We start from the raw sequence: 22,625 nt of genomic DNA, 5'->3' as shown, positions 1-22,625 counted from the left end.
TGGCCATTCTCAGGAGATACTCTGGAGCTGGCAAGCATGAGAAGACAAGACAGACGAGGAATGTAGGAGCTCGGCTCTATGGGCTAGGCTGGGCAGCTCTCTGGAAGAGTGCTATCTTATGTGGTTGCTCACTGCTTTGTGCAAAAAGCACAGGCAGATGGGAAGTTCTGCTGAGCACGGCATTTGCATAGACCCCAAGGACTGCTGGACCCCAGCTAGCTCAGACAGAAGGATCTCAGCAGGAAACAAGCATCTGGCCCAGGAGACTCAAGTGACACCAAATAATGCATGTCTATGCAGACATCCTGTGATAAACCAAGCCAAGTCCTCTTTTACAGGAAGCCCTGTTTCTGCTAGGGTTGGTTTTCGAGGGCCATAAACTGGATCACACTGGGGCTAGTCTGGGGCATCTCCTACCCATCATGGGGACAGGAAGGCCCTGTGGCTGTCTGTTATATAAATGTTTCCAGCCCAGGAAGGAGAAAGTAGGTCAGCGCCTGCCCCCGGTGCTTTCGGCTCCAGGCTGTCAGGAGTGATCAGTCACTTGGGCCAGTGCCTCTCTGCATCAGAGGATTAGACAGACACAGACATACCCACGCAGAGGCACACACAGAGGGGGCGGCACAAAACAACCGCGCTCTGTAGATTGGGACTGAGGAGCTGTCCTATAGAACAGGTGAGATTGTCTGAGTCTCTCAGACTTGGATATAGAAAAGCATCTATCTAGGGCTGCTGACAGGAAGAGATAAGCCACAAGAGATAAGAGGTCTGCTTTCTCAGTCAGAGGATTTGTCGGAGGCAGTAGACGCAGCCACACCTTGAAGCAGCATCACTGAGTCCAGCCAAACTCTCCTCAAAGCAGGGCTAAGCTTCGGGCACTTCCTGCCTTCATCAGGCTCCAAACCCAGGGCTACAAGTCCTGGCTCACGGTAGCAGTGCAGGCTGTGGAGAATGGTAAGGGACCGTGTTGTCTTACAGAGCCAGAGAGGGACAGAGTTCCGGCTCAGCAGTATAGACCCACAAGCTGAAAAGGGGTTCAACAAGGTCCGGAGCTTTAGCCTCTAATGTCTAAATGTTCTGGTTTCAACAGAAAATTACCTGTCATGCCAAGACCTACAGAGATTTCAAAGTGGATGAAGGGCAAAGTGTAGATGCCAATCCTAAGCTGACAGAGACATTGATATTAGCTGACATCTGTACAGCAACCATCTTAAAAATACTCCTTTGAATGACTAGGACTATTCTTTGTGTGGTGGTGTGTGAATGCACTGTGCATACACAGACTGCAGAGAGGACACTGGCGATTCTTTCTATCACTGTGGACCTTATTCCCTTGTGATCTTTAGCTAGGCAGGTGGTCAGCAAGCTGTGGAGACCCATCTCTCTCCACCGCCCACATGGCTAGGTTTACAGGGAACATGGGGCCATATCCAGCTTCTGCTGGTGCTGCTGTCTAATCTCAGATCTTCATGCTTCCATTGTAAGCACTCTTACCTGAGAACCATCTCTTTAACCTAGGGATATGTTCTGTTCAACAAGAAGACATTGGTTCTGCAGAGAAACCAAACCCTTACCAAATTAATAAAAGATATAAAGAAAGGGCATGGCAGACGTAAACCGTCAATGATGGAACAGGGGTCTAGACCATGGAACAGCAGAGATGGGCAGGTCATGGCCTACCTGTCAGGGACTGGAGCCAGGCAGGGCTGAGATGAAACTGTCGGGAAGGAAAAGGCTGCCAGATAAGAACTGCAGGGTCCAGGCAAGTAGGCTTTTGGGGAGTTGAGGAGAAGAGGAAACTCCAGGGTGAGGGGAAACTAAGAAACCTCTGGAGCTGTGCTCTACTCCAGGAGCACATGGAGGGACGGGCAGGAGGAGGAGAGGCTAGTAAATACGGCAGGTAAAATATGTCGAGTGGGAAGAAGGGAGACAGACAGGATCTATATACACACACTCATATGGACTCACCACAGGGAATGCCACACTAGTTTGTATAATTAATATGTGCTGATAATCATAATTTTAAAAAGAGCACTTTTAAGTGAGGGTAAATACCATAGGCCTCTGTTCTCTCACTTCTAAAATTATTTCTAATGACTTAAGTAAAAATGACTGAACTGTCTGATATGAATCATATCTCTTGGGGCAGGGCAAAGGAAGGGCAATTTTCTACCTTCCCTTCAAACTGATAAAATGATGTCCTAAATTATTAACCAGTCAAAATGGAATTTTTAAAAAAGCTTAACTCCCAGGAAGGCAGGAGGAAATCCTGAAAGTCACATAAATGAGAAAATAATCAGAAAACTAAAAATGAAATGGCAGGCTTGAGCCCTAACAGCTCAATAATAAAAGGCAAATGGTATAATTTTAAAAATGACTAAAACATCTGTCCCTTTGCTGGAGACAGGAGACTGACTAGAGGAAAGCGATGGTTGCTTCAATGAGTAGGTGTTGGGAAAACTGAGTGTCCATATGCTGAGGAGTAAAATTGGATTCTTATATCTGTGTGTATTTATATATATAACACATATATACATATATATACATATACACGTGTATATACATATAAGTGTATACACATATATACACATGGTATATACATATTATATATATTGTATATATACACAGCATATGTATATATAGCATATGTTATACACATATATACATATATAATATATGCTATGTTGTACATGTATATATGTGTTATATATGTATTTTATATATACACACATCATATGTATATTACACGTTACATGCATGCATGCATACATACATACCAAAAACAATGGGTGAAAGATCTGAAATTATAAAACCACTAGGAAAAACTCTGTCGCATTGGTTTTGGCAATGATTTTTTAAAAGAAAATTCCCTAAAGTATAGGAAACAAAAGCAAAAACAGATAACAGGATTCAATCAGAGTAAAAAGCTTCTGCCCAGCAAGGGAAACAATTAGCAGGGAAGGGAATAGCTACAGACCAAACCTCTGATGCAGGCTGACAGCTAAACTAGACAGGACATCTTATAATAAGATAGGGAAGGCTAGGATGGCAGGAACTTCAGTACACATTTCTCAACAGAAGGAAAATGAGAGTCGGAGACCTGCAAGGGCAAACCACAGGGAGATACCACCTCGACCTGCATCCTGGGTGCTGTCATCAAGAGACTAAATACTGTTAAAAAGGAAGAAAGGGGCACTCTGTATGCAGCTGGTAGAACTGTAATTAGTTCTACCATTATAAAGAACAATACAGAAATTCTTAGAAATTCCACTCTTGAACACAGATCTAAAGGAGATGAAATTAATATGTCAGAGACATCTGCACCGCCATATGCACTGCAGAACTATTCACAGCACAAGACATGGAATCGATCTAAGTGTTCAATGTCTCCTGATTAATAAGAAAAGGATTGTACATTTACACAATAGAATGCTAATCTGCCATAAAACAATCATATCATTCAGTCCAACATGGATGAACCTGCATGGCATTGTATAAAGTGAAATCAACTGCACAAACTCACTTAAATGTGAAATCTTAAAGTTGAACTGAGACACAGAGGATAGAAGAGAGGAGTGGGGGGATTGGGACATTGCAGTTAACGTGTGGAAAGTTTCAGTTAGAGAGGAGAACTGCCTGCCAATCGTGTATCCTATGGCATGGTCACTAGAGTTCACAATTTTATACTCTTGAAAACACTGGCTTGTAGTGAATGAACTCACCCCCAACATGGTAAGTCTATGAGGTGATGACTATATTTATTTGCTTGACTGAGTCATTTTATACACACAGAACATTGATAGGCAGGGCTTGGCAACATATGAAAACAGTTATGCATGGTAACCAGTCTTCCAGTGATGACAGGATCTGGAAATCAACCAGCATAACCCACCAGATTAACAGAAGAAAGTCACAGTCACACCAATGTAAGAAGAGAAGCCTTTAGCACATTTCAGAATCCATAGAAGGTGTTTTAAAACGAAAACGCCATATGCAGATATAGGAAACATCCTTAAGGACAACTACCAAAGGCCAAACTTGATCCTTTGTGACTGGGCCTAGATACTCGTGTGTTCCCACTACTCTTGCCTTGAAACCCAAGGTGGGGCGTGTAAAGCTTGATACCCTTAGTACTCCAGGAAAGGCCACACCCTCCTCTTCCTGGAACTCTCTTGTCTCTTCCCACCTCTATGCAACTCAACCTAGGTTCTCTACGTGTGTCTCAGGGATGGCTGCAGAAGGGCACTCTCAGCACTCCATTTTACCTGGGCCTGTTACCATCACCAGAGCACACTGTTAGCCCCACCATGTGCACTTCTTCTCTGTGCAGGCAGAGAGCTCATGCTCTCTGTGTTAGTCTGGTTTGTGTTGCTGTAACACAATACAGAGCTGGTACTTTATAAAGGAGAAGAGCCTTACCGGCTCCTGATGCTGATGGCTGGAAGTGCCAAACAGAAAAAAAGTTGGCATCCTGGTGAGGCAGGCCTCTGGCTGCCTCAAAATATGGCAGAAGGGGGAAATAGCCACATGCAAAGTCGGCTGAGAACACGGGATAGCCTCCCTTCACAACCTGCTCTCAGAGACTTAACTCTGGAGGACAGACATCAGTCCCTGCTAGTGCTGGCACCTCATAACCCAACTGCCTTGCACTAAGCTCTACCTACTACAGATCTCATCACCTCAACATCAATCCACTGAGGACCAAGTTTCCAACAACATCCAGGCCTTCGAGAGAATCACTGAAACCATACCCAGATGTCAGCAGCCACCTTCATTCACCACCTAATCCTACTCCTGGCCCAAAGGAGCTCAGCACATTTAAGGAACACATTAAGGAACAGTATACATACCATGAATACTGAACCCAACTCAATTTCTGTGGCTTCAAAGAGCACTGTGAAATCAGATCATTTCACTTAATGATTTCTGCTCTTGAGACACATTCAAGATTACATATGGCCCCCTATACCTATATCCTTGGATTTAACCAACTGCTATTTGAAACCTCTCATTCTAGGAAGTTCCCAAAGGGTTCCCCAAGGTGAGACTTGAATCTGCCACATGTCTAGCAGCATACTGTGTCCACATCCTGCTGGACTTTGCTGCTCAGAGAGTCTCAGTCTCTGTAGCACATAGCTGGAACATTTCCACGTAACAGTTTTACCTGTCTTGAACACATACAGGTATTTTTGTCATTTTTCTCCAAGTGTTATGACATAAAAACTATATAACATTTGCACTGTACCCTTGTATTGTGACTCACCAGAGGAAAAATATATAGAAGAAGCTGCATATAGTAAATGTGATACTGTACTATTTTATAGAAGAAACTCGACGCTGGATTTTGGTACCCATGAGGTAGTGAGCCAATTATCACAACTATGTCTACATGGCTCCCCTGGGCATTCACCTGTTCATTGCTTCATCTACTCTCTGACAATGGGGTCTCTCTTTGCTGGGGTCAAGGTACAGTGAGGAACCACAGACTTGAAGTGTTGGAGCTCTGTGGGAGACAGTCTCAACCACAGCAGGATAAAGCATGTACAGTCAGAACCCTGATGTCCCAGTCACGCTTCCACGAGAGGCCCAGGGAAGTCTTGGCAGAACATCTGGACCTCTGCCACATGCCTCCAAGTGACCTTTCTCCCAACTCAAGCCGCCATTTTCAGAAAGAGGAGAAGGCATGCAGCAGAAGGGAGAGGGTCTTCCCAAGGCTAATAAACAGGGCCAGGAAAACTGTCATGAACCTAACCCCTAAAATAAAACGCTACAGGAATCTGTCAAGCTCTTGAATGCAAAGACGGCTTTTTCCCGCTTGTTTGAGCTGCTCTATTGGGAATACCTTGGTTTTGTCTCTGACTTCATTAGCTTCCTGCTCTATCTTATCATTTCCTTCCTTCTGCTTGGTTGCTCTGGCTTTAAATTTCCCAGCTGGAAACTCAGGACTGTCCGACCTTTCTTTCCCAGTGAAGCAGTCCTCACCTTTTCTAGAGCCTAGATTTATTGGAATACATGCTGAAAAAAACTTTAATATATTATTTTTTTATTGTCCATACTATCAATTTCCTTTGATACTTCTTTGACCATAACATTATGTAGAGGTAGTACTTTGATTTTTCAAGTATCTGGATGCTGACAAACATTTTAATTCCATTCTGGCTAGAAAGCAAATTTCATACAATTTCAATTATTTAAAATGAGGAGGCCTTAGAACATTAGCATACTGCACAGACTACAAGCTACTAAGTGAATAACCCCCACGCTCAGCAAGCTATGCATATCCTTTGTATTGTTCCATCGTCTCAGACTCTGGTCAGTTTCTCCCATCTGTTTTCTATCCATCAGTCTGGTTTGCTGGTGTTCATTTGTCTCCACATCATAGACTGGTCCCTGTTACTTCTATTCTGTTACTGAGTCCACACAATACATGACTTTGGTTACTAGATTTTTCAGTTCTAATATGTTTACTTTTTATACCTTGTATTCCCTGTGGGATGTTTTGCCTTAATATTTATTTCAAAAAGGTGAGTTCTGGCTCCTAGTACCTGAAGTCTCTGGTCAATCTGTCATGAGGCTATCCTTGGGCGGTATCTGCCAATCATTTCTCCCTCCATAGGTCGAGATAGTTGGTTTTTTGTTTGTTTTTTGTTTGTTTTAATGTTGCCTGTGAACCCTCCGCGCACTATCATATGACTGTAAATGTTGCACAAACCTTAGGGGGTTGTTCTGGGTGGCCAGGCCCAGGGCCTCCTGTGTGTTACAGTCCCAATGTCAAGGCAGTGACATTCCGTTGTGCCGACATGTGCTGTCAAGTGTCCAGCACACACAGCACAACAGACTATAGCAGCAGTGGGGGAAGGGTCACTCCCGTAGTTATTTTTGTCAAAGGTTTTGCTGTGCTGCGTGCCACCAGTTCCACCCACACTCATCCTGGGAGTTACACACATTAAGTAAGAGATCACTTTCTCAAGTTCATCCTCTGGGAGAGCCCAATACCTCCTGGTAAAGAGCCAGAGTCTTATCTTGCCGGCCACCAAGTGTGCCTCCAGGGCCAGGATGAGCTGAGAGAAGCAGAGAGAAGAGGTCAAAGCCCTCACACCCTGGACATGGTCCTTCCTCTCGCCTTCCTCTATGTTTAGACCTACCAGCCATGGACCTTGGACAACCTATGTAGAATTTAAAAAAAGGAAAGAAAAGGAAGACAAATAGTGGAGTCTCTCCACTGCGTCCTCATGGGGCTCCCGCACTGCTGCTCAGATCCAAGTGCAGTGTGGTCTCTGACCTTTAGGCAGAGCTGCCCCTGTGCCCAGGCTGGAACCTGGTAGCTGAGTTCTAGTTTTATTCCTGGTCTGTCTCTGACATCACAGTTCCTCAGAAGCTGATCTACACATTCTTCCCAGAAGGCACAGTAGGTCAGGAAGGAAAAAGTAGATTGTGCTACATTTTGACTAGAGTTCAAACCTTCCTTTAATTTTTATACTGATTAAAATGGCAAAAATCGGTTTATAACCAGAAATACTATAGTAAAATCTGAAAAACCAAATTGCCTTATCATTCTTTCAAATAGCACTCAAGCCAACAAATGATAGTAAAGAAGATGCTGCTCTAGCAAGAAGTGCTGGGGGACTGTGCAGCTGGGGGACTGTGCAGCTGGGGGACTGTGCAGCTGGGCGGCTGTACAGCTGGGGGACTGTACAGCTGGGGGACTGTGCAGCTGGGGGACTGTGCAGCTGGTGGATTGTGCAGCTGGGGGACTGTGCAGCTGGGGGACTGTGCAGCTGGGGGACTGTACTGCTGGGTGGCTGTACTGCTGGGGGACTGTACGGCTTGGGGGCTGTACGGCTGGGGGACTGTACAGCTGGGGGACTGTACTGCTGAGCGGCTGTACTGCTGGGCGGCTGTACTTCTGGGGGACTGTGCAGCTGGGGGACTGTGCAGCTGGGGGACTGTACTGCTGGGTGGCTGTACTGCTGGGGGGCTGTATGGCTGGGGGACTGTACTGCTGGGTGGCTGTACTGCTGGGCGACTATACAGCTGGGGGACTGGGCAGCTGGGGGACTGTACTGCTGGGCGGCTGTACTGCTGGGGGACTGTACTGCTGGGGGACTGTGCAGCTGGGGGTCTGTGCAGCTGGAGGACTGTGCAGCTGGGCGGCTGTACTGCTGGGAGACTGTTGAGCTAGCAGCCAAGGGTTCTTGGTGTCAAGCTGTCTTGGACATCTTGGACATCTCCTGTCCTCTCTGTAGACACACCTCCTGCCCTTGCTCAAGGGCTCACCTCTGCTTTACAGGGAGCAAGGAGGTCCTAGGAAGTTAGACAGCAGGCAGACTCCAGGCCAGGCTCTTCACCACTAGTAGGCCGATTACACACTATTTCCATACAGCTCAAAAATGAACCTACACTTCAGACTGGAGGAACGAGACCTTAGCATTGTAAATGTCCTGATGGCAAGATTTTTCTCAGAAGGAAAGCAGACTTTGGGGAAAACACAGAAATAGATAACAGGCATCCTGGCTCTTACAGTAGCCATCACTTCCACAGTGGGTGCAGCCTCCCTGAGTCCCTCATGATAAGAACTCTCACCAAGACAGCGATGCGGAGCACCAGCAGCACACCTCTGTGGCCATGCGACCATGGTGAGAGCTGCCTCGCGAGGCCAGCGGCTCCGGCCTGCTCTCATTCTCTGTGCTCTGCCCAGGCTGCACCCAGGGCCTCAGCTGTCTAGGAGGGGTGCGGGACGGGGAAAAGCAAACACATTTGATTTATTCTGTTTAACAGCTCACTGCCCACATCAGGCTGCATGAGGCCATGGCAGCAGACGCCGACAAAGCTGATTAGCTGCTTCATTCTCCTTGAGAGACTCACAATGTATGTAGGTCCTTGAGGCCATCCAGGCCAAGGGAGATTTCTGCAATTTAATGCTCTTGCCAGTCACAGTTAGCATTAGAAAGAGGTTCGGGATTTATACAACCTTGATTTTCAGAGAACATCCTAAATAGCCTGTTCAGTTGTCACTCAAGTGTCAGGACAAAAAGGGACGAGGTTAGGAGCAGTGAGTTCAGCCCTTCTGCCTTGCTCTGAGGGCTATTCATGCGCCTGTTCTGGAACCTGTGGTGCTTTCTTCTCTTTCGAGCAATGGGCCAGGTTTCAATGAGTGCTGCTTACAGTTCAAAGTCCTAGTATAATAACAACAACAACAACAACAACAATAATCACCAATATAAAACCCACATCAGCACACACATCTCTTTCAAATGTCTTCATTTTAAAAATACTGATATCTTTAATGTGCAGATAGCGTAAGAGTCGAGTTGAATTCTCCGACATTATAGACACAGAGCTGTATCTGGCATTTGGGGTGTGGCAAAGCCCTGTCCCCCACTGTGTCCTGCACCCCAGGCAGCAGCTTCTCTGCATGCTCCTCATCTCTCCCAGACCCTCTGGTTAAAGCAGGAACCCAACCATACTGGGGCCTTCCATAGGCCCACGACAAAGAGATTCTGGAACATTCCATATCACTCATCTAAGTGCTCACCAGGGACCAGGCATGAAGGGTGGGTGGATACAGCTATAATTATAAGTGGAGCACAGTTTGGTGGAGAATTCAGACTTGGGGCTAGGACAGCTTAAAACAATCATTGTTCAAAATCAACACTGGATCCCTGTCATGTCTTGCAAAAATCTGTGTCCTACATGCTTCCTATAGGCCAAAGCTCTAGAAGAAAAAGGTCAAAGTCCACACTCTACAGAAAGTAGAAAGAACTTCCTATGGCTCCAGCATCCCTGGGAAAATGAGAGGATGGGGCAGACATGCCCTAGCCAGGGCTGGTCCTTGAAGCCATCCAGGACAAGCATTTGAATGGTAAAGGCCCACTGCTAGATGTCATCTGTACACAATGAAGCTGGGAGCAGGAGGGGCCATGCTGGGCTAAGCACTGTGGAACAGAAGCAGCCAAAGCCCATGGAGACCACCCACCATGCAACAGTAAAGACCTCACGTCTTCTAGTCTGATCTGCAGGTTACTGCAATCTGGAACATATAACCGCTTAAGGACATAGCCGACGATTTCAGAGAGCACTGAAACGGACCAAGGCCTGCAGAGCAGGGAGGTCAGCCAATCAGAGCCCAGGGGCAGCTAGGGTTAGATATAGCTTTCAACAGGGGAGCCTGAGACATCTCCAAACCTGGTTGGAAGTTCTAGTTAAGTACTGAGTTGGCAACTTGTGTATAATGGGCTACTTTGGAAGTGGCTGAGCTCTTATCTTGGACTTGGGTGGTCCTTTCAGCTTTCTAATAACTTCCTGTTTGAGGGCCACATGTCCAGACATGTAACACGTGAGCAGCCCTCCAGGATATTAGTGGATGCTCCTTTCCACTACAGACATGGTGGGAAACTCCAACAGAGGACAGGAGGGCATAGGAATGACAGATGACAGTCCTAAGGGATTTTATCAGAGTGGCTAAGCTAACCCATGTTTATACCACATGTGTTAAAATTTAAATGTTTAAAAAGATACCATTTGGAAGAATTAAAAAAAAAAGTTCAGAGTTGGGGAATAACCCTAAAAAAGTGATGTGAGGAATTTCTACATAGAAAAGCAGACCCCATACTCAAATAATTAGAGCCAAGAACATTAATTCTTTTAACCGCATCTATAGAGTCAATTCTAGAGGCAAATTCATTTCACATTTGAAAAATTCATGGGGTCAAGAGCAGTAGCAGGAGAACATCCCATGGAGAGCATCCACAATGCAGCATGAACCCCGTGACTCCAGCCCTGCCCCCGCAGCTCGCTGTCCAGGGCAGCACTGTGATGCTGCCATCTGGAACAGATGCTGGGAAGGAGAAGCTGGGAAGACTCTCTGTTTAGGATTCTGCACACAAAGCCACAGCTGCATATCCGCGTGAGATGTGAGGAGAGATGAAGAGACGGAGGATGTAAGAGACAGAAAGCGGTACTCAGCATCTGGCACGCAGGGATGGACTTTCAGGATGTAGCAGTCAGCCAGCTGAACAGGCAAGTAGGAAGCTGGGGCCTGAGCACTCCATGCAGAGCCTACCCTCAGGCCAACCCAGCGGTTCCAACAGAAAACATCAACCGGACGCCTTGGACACCACACTGTATGAAGTAAGGAAAAGGACTCCTTAGACAAGTGCTTCACAACCTGAGGGTTCAATGACCCATTCACAGGGGTCACGTACAACCATCAGAACGCACAGATATTTACACTACAATTCGCAATAGTGCCAAAATTGCAGTTATGAAACAACAACAAAATATGGTTGGGTGTAACCACAACAGGAGGAACTGTATTAAAGGGTTGTAGCTTTAGGAAGGTTGAGAACCACTGCCTAGGACCTAAAAGGCTACTTGTGGCCAAGACAAAGACTGAGATGATGAACCACATTAGAATCAAGAGTCTCTGTCCACAGACACTGTCAACAGGGAGAGAAGCAGCCCCCAGGCGGATGTGTGCTGCATGTGCCTTCACTCCCAAGGCCTCCAAAGCAAGGAACATCTCTATGCTGCGCATGGAGAAGGGCAGGAGCCTTGAACAAGCACAGCATGAAGAGGCTGTCCATAAGACTAGTGTTGTTGGCCTTCTGTGTCTGTGTCTTTCAGATTCAACAACAAACAGAAAAGGACTCTGTCTATACTGAATAGTGGACAGAACTTTTTTTTTTCCTTAATGGTACTTCTTCTTCAGTAACATACTATGGCAGCTGTGTGCAGAGAATTTATATTGCACTAGGTATTCTAAGTTACCTAGATATAATTTAAAGCACATAGAAAGACGTAAGTTCCATCAAATACTTACTACACCATCTGACTTGAGCATCTGGGGAATTGTGGGACATGTGTGAGGAGTTGTGGGGTAGATCTGGGACCAATGCCCCAGGGGATGTAGAGGGATGGCTGTTTCTCTAAAGTCGGTTAGCTTCAACAGTTAAGAGGAAGCGCAATTTAAAGTCACCATGTCAGGCACCAGGATGACTATACTACAACAAAATCTTATCAGACGGACTAGAAAACGGCTTAGCAGGTTTAAGGTCCTGGGGACCCTCATGATACAAAGAGAGAACAGGGACGCCACGTGTGCTACAGCACATGAGCACCGACATATATGTATCCATAAATAAATTAGTAAACTAAAATCTTAACAGGAAGACCTGGAGAGCAGCAGTTCATCCAGGATGTTCCTTCCTTCCTTACTGCATTACCAGTGCGTGTTCCCTTGGGAAAGACGCTGGAGAACATGAAACGAACTATGCCTGTCAGCTAAGATCCAATCCCAGGCTCTGCCTAGCCCAGGGGTTCTCAATCTCCCTAATGCTGTGACCCTTTAACACTGTTCCTAATGTTGATCCGCAACCATAACATTATTTTTGTTGCTACTTCATAACTGTAATTTTGCTACTGTTAGGAGTTGTAAATATCTGCATTATCAGAAATGATAACTGATAGTTTAAGTGATAGGGCTGGAGAGATGGCTCAGCAGTTAAGAGCAGCATCGACTGTTATTCTGAAGGTCCTGAGTTCAAATCCCAGCAATCACATGGTGGCTCACAACCATCTGTAACAAGATTTGATGCCCTCTTCTGGAGTGTCTGAAGACACCTACAGTGTACTTACAGATAATAAATAAATCTTAAAAAAATAAACTAAGTGATAATATGTAGGCTTAGCAGTATATAAGTACATTAATGCTATACAATGCTTTTGTAAAGTTTATTCTTAGGGTAGATAGGCAATAGAAGATCAGGTTTTCTGCTCAGGTGACCAAATCCAGAAGAAACTCAGTAGCCACACAAACTTTAGTAAGCAATGTCTAACACTGACAGATGTTTGCTGTGTGCTGGGGCACTGTCCCCACCACACCTGGGTGAGGAAGAAAAGTGACACAGACAGGAAGTGGGTACTAGGACAGGACACTCATCTGGTGTAGAGTGGCGCTCCCACACAGATAATGGAAAAGCACTTAATATAATTCACAGTGTTGCTGATGAGCGCAAAGCAGAGGGAACAGCTGCAAGCGCGTGTAAGTTGGGTGAAGATAATTCACTAACGCACAAATGGCCTGCACCACACACGTGCCTGGCTTCCCATCTGTGTCCATATTATTATTTTTTACTGGTGGTGGGCAATAAACACCAAGAACTCTGAATTCTGGCTACTATCCAAGCAAAGGAGCACAGGTCGTATGAGTGTAGCAATCAAGGAAGCTTTCCAGAATGTATCTAAGGAAGGGGAAGATGCTGCCTGCGTGAGAAGCGGGAAACGAGACTTGTAAGGAAAAACAAATCCTAACCAGCCATGGAAGGGAGGGCTATGGGAAGGGCCACGGCAGCTTGTGGGATCTCTGGACTGGGCCACCGAGGATGAGAGACCCCCTCCGTTATCCCTGCCCCTCACTGACTCCTTTGAGACCCAAGGGATGTGCTAAGTTAGGCACGAGGTGCGTTAGAGGTGACATGAGGCTGCTGGGCCATCTCGCGGCTGCCTGATGAGACAAATGTCCCTTGTGCCCATTGCTGTGGGCTCGCTTCCTTAATGTGGTGTCACAGGAAGGGAATCTCAGATCCTGCTCTCAGAATGTCACAAGAGTTCTGTTCCAAAATGGCCTCTGGGTCCCTGCCATTTCCAATGCTATCCTTGTGGCAAGAAAAATGGCTGCCTTTCCTGAAGGAAACAGCGTCAGGGGACCACATGGAAGAAGGAGCTTCTTTCCTCTGTTAAATCCCAGCCTGGATGTGCTGCCTCCCCCACAACTACTAAACGGAAGTCGGGAAAAGCCTCTGACGATGGTGCACTTCATGCCCAAGTGGTCCAGCAAGAACTGAGGAACACTCATTCTGCCTCGTGGTGACCTGCTGCTGGCTCTACTAAGAAGAGGGTCATCTTCCTAGTCGAGGAGCTTTTGTCTACAGGAGGCATGATAGGACAGGGCAGTCACATGTGACACTGTCCCAAGTCCAGAGACGGGATGTCCTGCCTGCCTCAGAACCACAAGCGCCATGCAATGCAGACTTTCTTGAGCCCCTGCCTAGAAAGCTTCTTCACAGAATGTGAAGAGTGCTGTAGGTGCCAAGAGGCCGATTTTTCTGTCCTAAGACATATCTCAGTCTCATGGGAGGGCACAGTGGGAAAAGATGCTGACAGGTCACTGCCTATTTAATGCATGGATGAGGACAAGGACAAAGGAAGCTTGTCCGTGGAGGGCGGTGTGGTGACACACCTGACAGTGGCCTGGCACAGGGCCATCTGCCTCACGAGGAAGGCAATTAACACTGTAGGCCAGGGCTTCCCGCAGGCCGGTTGTCCTCAGGCTGCAGGCCCATGGACAGCAGGCACCAAGATGGCAGCGATCGCCATGGAGGTCAAAGTGGAGCTCGAGAAGAGCAGAGCTCCAGCTTCCCTCAGGGGCTGTTCACCACAAGGCCCTGGGGGGCAGCCATCAATGATTTTAGAAACAGCATTCATCAACACAGACGAAAATCATTGAGTATGATTAACCCTGATAGAAAAAAAAACAAGCTAAATTGGCTTGCTAGGTCATCTCTGTGTCACAAGGTCTGGACAGTAACATTGCTGCTGTTGTTCTGCAAAACACATATTAGTTCAGAGAAAATAAAGCAGAAAACATAGAGCTGACACTATTGAGAATCTTTCTAAATGATTTTTTTTTAAAAAGAGAAGGATGAAAGACTGAAAAGATTACAAATAGAAACGGTGAACAGGAGTAAAAATGTAAAGGGAATAGAAATAAGAGTGATGCACAGAAAAGATACTGTAAAGGAAAAGAAAAATGCAAGAGAACACATTGGAGAAATAAAATGTAAAAGGAAATTTAGACAAAGCTGAAGCAACAAAACAAGTACAAAAAAAATTAAAGAGAAAACCGAAGCATAGAGCGTGACTAAAAACTATTATACAGGATCAAATTATAAGGCTCTAAGCCCCAGCAAGCCGATGGCTGGCCTCTTGGCGGCACTGATCTAGAAATGGTCTCACTGAAGGTGATGCAGGCCCCTGAGGGCCACTGAAATCCAGGCTTGAGACTCGTGAGCCAGAGGTTACAGTCACAAAGTCCCTAAGACCCCTGCCTCCCACTTGCAGTCCTGCAGCCAAGTCTCATGGTTGTCAAGGACCCGGGTGCATGTGCACAGACATCGGTATCCGGGAGGAGTCACCTGTCCATGTGTGCCTTGGGGCATCTGCTGGGCTCTGGCAATGTCCAGGCTGGGCTGACTCAGTAGGGAGCTGTGCAAAGGCAGCTCAAGGATTCAGCCTCCATGCCTCGTGACAGCACTGAGCTGCCCCGCTCCCAGCTTCCCGCAGGCAACTCAGGATTAGATTTAATCCCCAGGACAGCAGTACCCCAGAGGTGCTCCGGCTTCAATCCGCTCATGGCCTAATCCCCAAAGCCTCACTCACTGCTGCTGCTTTAATTTATTTCAGATGCATTTGGCTTGATTTTTTTTTTTAAATGTCAGTGTATGTGACAGACAAAGAAAAAGATGTGGAGATGAAAATTAAACTCTATAGTCACTTGACAAAATATAAATGTAGATTTTGGAACTTAAACCCTGCATAAGCAAAAATAAGGTTCAAAGCCCTAAGCTAGGTACCTGGGTTCTTAAAGTTGAAACTACCGAATTCCATGAGAAGGAGCTGTGTCGTCGTGGAGGCTGCTAAATACGAGTGTTACAGGGTAAGCTCTAAAGGAGTCACCATGTGGTCCCCACCAGGAGTGAGGAGGCACCGAGAGTGCTGGCATCAACTCTGGTTCACTTCCAGGCCTGTCCTTTTCTTCCAAATGCCATGGGCCCAAGGTCTTTGGACACTAGGAATTGTTCACTGGATGGGGTCCCAAGGACCAGTCAGAAGCAGTGTCCAACAGTGCAGGCATACATCGGGGTGTTACAGCTATGTACCCGTAAGTCCATTGTTGGGCTGATATCGTTCCTGATACCCAACAGGCTGCTATCCAACAATGGTGTCTGAAGCCCAAACACACTTTTCTAGTTGTCCAGAGCAGGAGCTTCTTGAGAGGACGGAAATGTCAGCAGAATTACCCAGCTAGCCACACATCACATGTCTCAATTGCTGGGCCTTGCCTAGGCCTGCCTTGCACAAGTACAACACTATATACATGCTTGGAACATACACTTTAGGCGCAGACACAATCACAGCACAGATATGAAGCAGAATAGCTCAAATGTCACACAGAACTCACCATACAAAACTAATTTGTGACCTAGAATATTCACATCCAAAGTGAGGTATTTCCAGGCAGCTACCGATGGCTCCCACACAGCACTGCGGTATATTCTGCAGTATTCCCTGTCCCCTTCCAGGCCTGGCCTTTTGACACTCAGACCCGCCCATGCTGCTGTGTAACAGGCATGTGTGTCGGTCAGTACAGATCTTATTGCAAGCCAGAACTCCACAGCATCAGCACCACCACCACCACCACCACCATCACCACCACCACCACCACCACCACCATCACCACCACCACCACCACCACCACCACCACCACCATCACCACCACCACTATCACCACCACCACCACCACCACCACCACCACCACTACCACCACCACCACCACCACCACCACCACCACCACCACCATCACCACCACCACCACCACCACCACCACCACCACCATCACCACCACCACCCCACCACCACCACCACCACCACCACCACCACCACCACCATCACCACCACCACCACCACCACCACCCCACCACCACCACCACCACCACCGGTTGCTGTGTCTCCTACTGACAGCATCTGCCACTCCTTGTTTGGGCCAGAGAAGGCAGCCACTGTGCCTGCAGGCTGAGTGTGCATGGGGCCACGTCAGAACTCACTTCACCCAAGTTTCACATGTCCTGATGGTGAGAATTAAAGGTCTTCCTTATGTTTACTTTGCCTTTTTTTCTTTTAAGATTTATTTTATGTATGTGAGTACACTGTCCCTATCCTTAGGCACACCAGAAGAGGACATCAGATCCCATTACAGATGGCTGTGAGCCACCATGTGGTTGCTGGGAATTGAACTCAGGACCTCTGGAATAGCAGTCAGTGCTCTCAACCACTGAACCATCTCTCCAGTCCCTATTTATTTTACATTCCAGACATGGCTATCTCTGCACAATATGGTTTAATCAAAGACTTGGCTTGCAGCAAAATCTATAGGACCGAAGCTGTGGTATCTAAGCTAACACGCTGGCAGGCTTGACCAGCTGTGCTCTATAGAGCAGTGCAGTTGGCACCTGAGCAAGACCGCAGGGCATGCGGACAGGCTGCCATCCTGACGCTGGCGCGCAGGGCATGCGGACAGGCTGCCATCCTGACGCTGGCGCGCAGGGCATGCGGACAGGCTGCCATCCTGACGCTGGCGCGCAGGGCATGCGGACAGGCTGCCATCCTGACGCTGGCGCGCAGGGCATGCGGACAGGCTGCCATCCTGACGCTGGCGCTCAGGGCATGCGGACAGGCTGCCATCCTGACGCTGGCGCTCAGGGCTGCCCGCTTATGGTTCTGTGCTTTGCTGTAGCATGACTGCATTCTGAAATGCTACCAAAATGACAAGCTGGCTGACAAGTCCCTGCGTGCCACCTCGCAATCGTGGCTTCTGGGGGCAAGGGGTCGCCTGTAATGCCTCTTCAAAAGGACATACAGTAAACATAAAATTTCTCTGCCCGTAGTTCATTATTCCATCCCCAAATTTGTGTAGAGTTTGAAATTTAGTACTTTAGAAGGTAGATTTCTAATCGGCCCAATAGCACTTATTGACTAACTTATTCATTCTTACTGAGCTAAGTGTCATTTTGAGTATAGGAAAACAAAACTAGACATTCTCACCTGACTCTGCTCTTTATTCCTATGTGACATTTTGATTATTTTCCTGGTGGCATGTCACACACACATGCATACATACATGGACATGCATGTGTGCTCATAGCACCCCTGTGGAAGCCCAAGGACAACTTCAGATGTTCCCATGTGCAGCCGTCTTTGTCTGTTGGAGACTCGCCACTTACTGGCCGGCCAGCGAGTTCCCAGGGGTCCACCTGTCTTATCTCCTTCAGTATTAGAGTATTTATGCCTGGCTTTTTAATGTGGGTTCTGGGGACTGAGTACTTTACGGAACGCGCTCACACATGTACACACACCAGTCCTGATAGCATGTTCTTATACAGGCTTCTCTCTCCTTCTGTTCCCCACAGTGTTGTAACACCCATATCCCATACCAGCAGCTTACAATGGGTGTGCCTCTGCGAAGGACGAGAGGGAGCAGGCAGCTTTCAAAGCCCAGCACCCTGGAGTGGAAGAGTTTGCATCTAGGCTGTCCTATATAGTCCTCCACTTTGCCCTTAGTTCAGTAAGACCATGTGGCTAGAGACCTCACAGAGTCTCCTCACCTCTCTAGACCCCACCCCCCACCCCAGTGGAGGCCCCTGAGTCAGGAGGGGCACAGCTTCTGCCTCATCTTTTCTGCTCCTTTCCAGCACTGGCCTTGGGCTTATGCTATAACTTTCCTTCCGTTCTAGCGTGCGGGTTTCTGATCTCTACAAGCCTCTGAGCCCTGCACAGGTGCAGATGGGGCAACCTGTGTCCTTTCTTACATAAAGTTCTGGTTGTACAACTGAAGCAATGGGACTCGGTCCCGATGGCCCCGCGGGATGGTCTGCTTGTACCTGACCATGGAAATACCGGCAGCATCCTCTGCTCTCCCAGACCTGGCACTTGGGCAGACCCTCTGCACCCAACTCCAGCTGACGTACCCGGGCTCTCAGACCCAGAGTGACTGTTACATATGGTCCCTGGGAGGCCTGTCCTCCCCGGCTCCAGAAACTCTAACTCCACTGATCTGAGGGGAAGTGGGGTATCAGCTTCTGCAGAGTCATTAGGGGATGGTGGGGATGCAGAGACACCTAGACAACCAAAGGAACCAGGATGTAATGCAGAAACCATAATTATGGGGTGGGGGAGTTGCTGAAAGGTGCGCAAGGTTCTATGGAAGAAGACCTACAACCTCATCATGGGTAAGAAGCATTCTCCCAATCTGTCCCTAAGGGGTCTAAAGCAGCAAGCAGAAATCAGTCAGTGCAGGCCTTCAGAGAATGGGCCCAGCTCTGCCCATTTCGGGGACCTAAACACTATCATGAACCCCAATTTATGTGACCAGTTGAACCCTTGTCCCAGGCTGCTTCACAAGGCCATGATGCTGTCAAGTGACAGACATTTTCACCTGTTACTAATCACAACATTGGGGTGGAGATACTTGGCAGGCACCAGAAGCATGCACTTTTGGGGAACCTCCTGACCCCAACTCTCAATACTGAGACATTAGTCCTCTGAGTTCCCTACCTTCTGAAGCTTTATTCCATCAGGGTAGATATGTCTCATCAGGTGGCTCTGGCTGTGCAGTGCTCCCCACTCCAAATCCTCCCCAGGTTTCTTTGCCCAGGGGAAGAATGCTTTGTTGAGGCTTCTGGCCTATGATCAGAGCCCAGCTGTCTACTGAAATATCACATCCCTCTCAAACACAGAATATGGGATAATGACTTGGTTCAGACACTAGTAGACCCAACTCCACAGGTGGCCCTTCAAGTCCCACATCGACCACAGCTCAATACCATGAGTATGATGAGGGTAGTGTGGACAGGAGGGGCGGGGAGGACAGGCACACAGGCAGGCACTATAGCCTGTCCTGGGGCTCTCTGCACGGCACCACAGGATATGGTTCTATCGCTTCTGCATAGCATATTTGTATATCTTTCCTAATGGGCACTGCAAAATAAGGGTCTTAAAGCATATCCAGACCCCACAGGTGCGTACATTTCCAGAGGCAGCAGCCCTCACCCGGTATGAAATGATAGTGAACATTATAATTCCAGATGTCACATGAACATGTGCAGGTGTCACAGCTGTCCACCTCTGTCTTCACATGCTATAGATGAGTGCTCATATTAAAGGCCTAGTTTCTGGGCTACATGTTACACATGGGAGGCACAAAGAAAGAGAGGATGTTAAAACTGCATCCGTGTATGGGGCTTTCTCCAGGTGTCAGATTAACAGCCACAACTATGGAGAATGTCACACATTTTTACTTTGTCTTAGTCAAACAAAGGAAAAACCCAAACAAACAAACACAACTCTTTGCTTTTTCAAGATTGAAAAATAGTTAAATATTCTTTAAAAAAACCGTTCTCAACCTCCCTAATGCTGCGACACTTTAAAAAGTTCCTCACGTTGTGGTGATCCCCCAGACATAAAATTATTTTGTTGCTAATTCACAACTACATTTTTGCTACTGTTGTAAATCCTAATGTAAATATCTGATACGCAGGATATCTGATATGAGACCCTCCCCCCCCCCCGCTGGGTCTCGATTCACAGGCTGGGAACCACAGCTTTAGAATATCAACACGAGCCTGCAGGTTGACAGTACAGGGGAGTCCTTGTGAGCTTTGCACAGCTGCTGTGCCACACAATAGAGACAGACAACAGTGTAAAACTCAAAGTGCTTGTGCGTATCCCTACAATGCTGGCCACACACCCGTGTTCCCTGGAGAACTACAATAAGCACAAATTTCATCTGAAAGGAAAAAAACTTTTCCCAGTGGAACATACTCACATTAAATTGTTACAATTCTTATTCTGGTACACTATTTCTGAAAGTATTTCCCTGTGTCTGAATATGGCAGGAATAGCCAGATCTGGGAAACACATACATGCTACAACTTGCTTGTCAAACACACGCACTGGAACATCCTGAGCGCACGTGAGCTCATTTATAAGACAGGTAAAAATGTGAGATTTTGTTATTAATAAGCTGTAAAATACATATTAATTTTTGCCAAGATTTAAAAACTATTACACACTCATGCATGCCTAACCATGTGGGGATCATGTATGACCTGCCTGCAATAAGATAATTAGTAATTGCTCAATATAAATGTTAAACTCCACAATCATATTCCATTTATTAATAATATGTGTGCATCAGCCTTTTGATATTTGGACTTCACAGTGCTCTTACCTGCGGAAGCAAATAACTTTCTGAGTAACTTCCGAGGCTTAAGTCTCCAACAAAGACAAGACCGAAGGAGCTCGTTGAGCCAGAGAGCGTCGGGTCTTTGTTCCCAAGGCTGCTCATGTGGCCAAGGGTAAAGATTATATTCCCTTCCACAGCTGGCATTTATGATCGACAAAATATCTGTACGACTGTATGCTTATTATTTTTGTTTTTGTAACTAATGTCATCTCAATAGTAAAGGTCATTAGAATGGCATTGGTCCTCCCTACAAACCCGCCTCTGGAAGCAGAGGACCCAACACTAACTGTCTGAAGCCACTGGCACGGTCAAGCCCGCCCCTCTCCTCACTGCCCCGCAGCCCTCTGCGCTCCATTATGGTAGCCCTTTGGTACCTTCTCCCAACGCACCACATATGTGGCCTCGGCAGCTCCGCCACACCACCTGAAGATCTGAGCCAGGACTTAGTCGCTCTTAGCCACCTGTCCTGCTCCGTTGACCGCTCACCCAAGCCCACAGAATCCCCTTACCTCAGAACAAAGCAGCCCTGTGGGGTCAAGAGGATCAAGATGGATGTGGGAACCAGACAGATGGTTACTCTCCTCGTTTAGAGAAGAGATGAAATACCAGAGAAAAATTAGGGTGATGTTTTGTTCTCAACCGAAAGAGGCCACCCATCCCATTGGCCTGGGGTGGGAGCCGCGTGACATCGCCCAGGCACATGTGACCCACTTTTCGCCCCGCTCCCCTCATGCCCTTGGAGGGGCACCCAGCACTCGTGCTGTCATTTCAATGGCTTCTGCTCCCAACAGGACTGAACAAGCCACTGTGCCTGCAGGACATACGCATAGCAGCTCAGCCTGAAATGGGGAGGGGGGACTGGCTAGCATTAATCCAGACACAGCTTCTCACATCAGACATTGTCATTGTGCTGGCCCTCCATGTACAGCCTGGGCAGAGGCGGGTCCCTAGCCACTGACTATGGGGTTACCTTGGGTTGACTGGAGACACTTGCGAGTTCATAGAAAATTCCTCACCAGGATTCTGTATCCAAAATGACATAGACTGGAAATTCTTGCCTTCCGTATTTTTAATTAATTGTAGTCAGCCCTGAGAAGCAAGCCTATGCACACACTCAGAACTGGAGGATTGCGCTAAGTCATTTAAGATGGTCCAGATGTGGGCTGTGATACGATGGATGCAGGGACCGAGTCAGGACCTCTAGGCTCAAGTACCTGAGATCTAAATGGAGGGAAGCATGCACACTGGCCACCATCCAAGTGAGCAGTTCTCCTATCAAGCAGGAGAGAGTGGCTATCCCATGCTATTTGATATTGAGATGTTAATTTTATCCCAGCCACTTATGTAAGATCAGAGGAGGTAACAACCCAAGCACGGCAAGCGTATATAAGAACAAGGCCAGGAGCTGCGGTGTACGTCTACAGAAGGCAGACTGCACAGTGGAAGGAGCTGGTCACTGTGAGCATAGAAAATGCTAGCGGCTCTGCAGTGCCTCCCCAAGCAAACAATACAACCAATGGATATCCACTATAGAGAACTAATGCAA

At 47.2% G+C, this 22,625-nt stretch overlaps 1 protein-coding gene across 1 annotated transcript in view; it reads right to left on the bottom strand.

Annotated features, from left to right (window-relative positions):
* Positions 1-22,625, bottom strand: part of Pcbp3 (poly(rC) binding protein 3) — a 198,428-nt gene that overhangs the window by 35,872 nt on the left and 139,931 nt on the right. The gene's annotated exons all lie outside the window — the stretch shown is intronic.

The sequence above is a fragment of the Apodemus sylvaticus genome, chromosome 19 (genome assembly GCF_947179515.1).
Source record: "Apodemus sylvaticus chromosome 19, mApoSyl1.1, whole genome shotgun sequence".
Classification (NCBI taxonomy): domain Eukaryota; kingdom Metazoa; phylum Chordata; class Mammalia; order Rodentia; family Muridae; genus Apodemus; species Apodemus sylvaticus.
This window is presented reverse-complemented; position numbering and strand designations above follow the sequence as displayed.